Source organism: Eschrichtius robustus, unplaced genomic scaffold, assembly GCF_028021215.1.
Source record: "Eschrichtius robustus isolate mEscRob2 unplaced genomic scaffold, mEscRob2.pri scaffold_888, whole genome shotgun sequence".
Taxonomy (NCBI): Eukaryota; Metazoa; Chordata; class Mammalia; order Artiodactyla; family Eschrichtiidae; genus Eschrichtius; species Eschrichtius robustus.
Window position 1 is genome coordinate 7,501 of NW_027175772.1, and position 2,500 is coordinate 10,000.

A 2,500-nucleotide genomic window follows, 5' to 3' on the forward strand; every position below is an offset into this window, starting at 1 on the left:
GGGACCTGGGGACCTGGGGACCTGGGGACCTGGGAACTGGGACCTGGGACCTAGGACCTGGGACCTAGGACCCGGAAGCATTTTTCTCCAACGTCCCTGCGATTCCACGGAAGGTGGACAGCAGGGAGGCCTCAGCCGGCACGAGTACGTCGAGAGCTAGAGTTTCCTTCTGTTGTCCTCGTTGTCGTTTTCCCCTCGCTGCCGCCGCAACGGAGGACCGTCCACCGGCGAGGAGAATAAAAATAGAGTACTATTTAAACTTCAGTGGTTCTCGTTTACACGTTTAATCTTAATAAAAAGAGACGAACTCGGCACACCGATCGTTCAGGACACAAGTAGAGGATAGGTATCTGAGGCCCACGGAGCCCAAGTCCTCGGGGGGAGAACTGGTCGACCCGGCGGCCGGGGGACCCCGGAGACGACGGAGCCCAAGTCCAGGTCCCGGTCCCGGTCCAGGTCCAGGTCCAGGTCCACGTCCACGTCCACGTCCAGTTCCCGGTCCAGGTCCAGGTCCATGTCCAGGTCCCGGTCCCGGTCCCGGTCCCGGTCCAGTTCCAGGTCCAGGTCCAGGTCCAGGTCCAGGTCCAGGTCCAGGTCCATGTCCATGTCCATGTCCAGGTCCCGGTCCCGGTCCGGTTCCAGGTCCAGGTCCAGGTCCAAGTCGAAGTCCAAGTCTAAGTCCAATTCCAGGTCCGCGGGGAGAACTGGTCGACCCGGCGGCCGGGGGACCCCGGAGACGACGGAGCCCAAGTCTAGGTCCCGGTCCATGTCCATGTCCATGTCCATGTCCATGTCCATGTCCATGTCCAGGTCCATGTCCGGGTCCGGGTCCGGGTCCGGGTCCGGGTCCGGGTCCAGGTCCATGTCCATGTCCAGGTCCAGGTCCAGGTCCCGGTCCCGGTCCAGGTCCAGGTCCAGGTCCAGGTCCAGGTCCATGTCCAGGTCCCGGTCCGGGTCCGGGTCCGGGTCCGGGTCCGGGTCCGGGTCCGGGTCCATGTCCCGGTCCCGGTCCCGGTCCAGGTCCATGTCCATGTCCATGTCCATGTCCAGGTCCAGGTCCAAGTCGAAGTCCAAGTCTAAGTCGAAGTCCAAGTCCGCGGGGAGAACTGGTCGACCCGGCGGCCGGGGGACCCCGGAGACGACGGAGCCCAAGTCTAGGTCCCGGTCCATGTCCATGTCCATGTCCATGTCCATGTCCATGTCCATGTCCAGGTCCATGTCCGGGTCCAGGTCCGGGTCCGGGTCCGGGTCCGGGTCCAGGTCCATGTCCATGTCCAGGTCCGGGTCCAGGTCCCGGTCCCGGTCCAGGTCCAGGTCCAGGTCCAGGTCCAGGTCCATGTCCAGGTCCCGGTCCGGGTCCGGGTCCGGGTCCGGGTCCGGGTCCGGGTCCGGGTCCATGTCCCGGTCCCGGTCCCGGTCCAGGTCCATGTCCATGTCCATGTCCATGTCCAGGTCCAGGTCCAAGTCGAAGTCCAAGTCTAAGTCGAAGTCCAAGTCCGCGGGGAGAACTGGTCGACCCGGCGGCCGGGGGACCCCGGAGACGACGGAGCCCAAGTCTAGGTCCCGGTCCATGTCCATGTCCATGTCCGGGTCCAGGTCCGGGTCCGGGTCCGGGTCCGGGTCCAGGTCCAGGTCCAGGTCCAGGTCCAGGTCCAGGTCCAGGTCCAGGTCCAAGTCGAAGTCCAAGTCTAAGTCCAATTCCAGGTCCGCGGGGAGAACTGGTCGACCCGGCGGCCGGGGGACCCCGGAGACGACGGAGCCCAAGTCTAGGTCCCGGTCCATGTCCATGTCCAGGTCCAGGTCCATGTCCATGTCCAGGTCCAGGTCCAGGTCCAGGTCCAGGTCCAGGTCCCGGTCCAGGTCCATGTCCAGGTCCAGGTCCAGGTCCAGGTCCAGGTCCCGGTCCGGGTCCGGGTCCGGGTCCGGGTCCGGGTCCGGGTCCATGTCCATGTCCAGGTCCAGGTCCAGGTCCAGGTCCAGGTCCAGGTCCAGGTCCCGGTCCGGGTCCGGGTCCGGGTCCGGGTCCGGGTCCATGTCCAGGTCCAGGTCCAGGTCCAGGTCCCGGTCCCGGTCCCGGTCCGGGTCCGGGTCCGGGTCCGGGTCCGGGTCCGGGTCCGGGTCCGGGTCCATGTCCCGGTCCCGGTCCCGGTCCCGGTCCAGGTCCATGTCCATGTCCAGGTCCAGGTCCAAGTCGAAGTCCAAGTCTAAGTCGAAGTCCAAGTCCGCGGGGAGAACTGGTCGACCCGGCGGCCGGGGGACCCCGCAGACGACGGAGCCCAAGTCTAGGTCCCGGTCCATGTCCATGTCCATGTCCAGGTCCATGTCCGGGTCCGGGTCCGGGTCCGGGTCCGGGTCCGGGTCCAGGTCCATGTCCATGTCCAGGTCCAGGTCCAGGTCCCGGTCCCGGTCCAGGTCCAGGTCCAGGTCCAGGTCCAGGTCCATGTCCAGGTCCCGGTCCGGGTCCGGGTCCGGGTCCGGGTCCGGGTCCATGTCCCGGTCC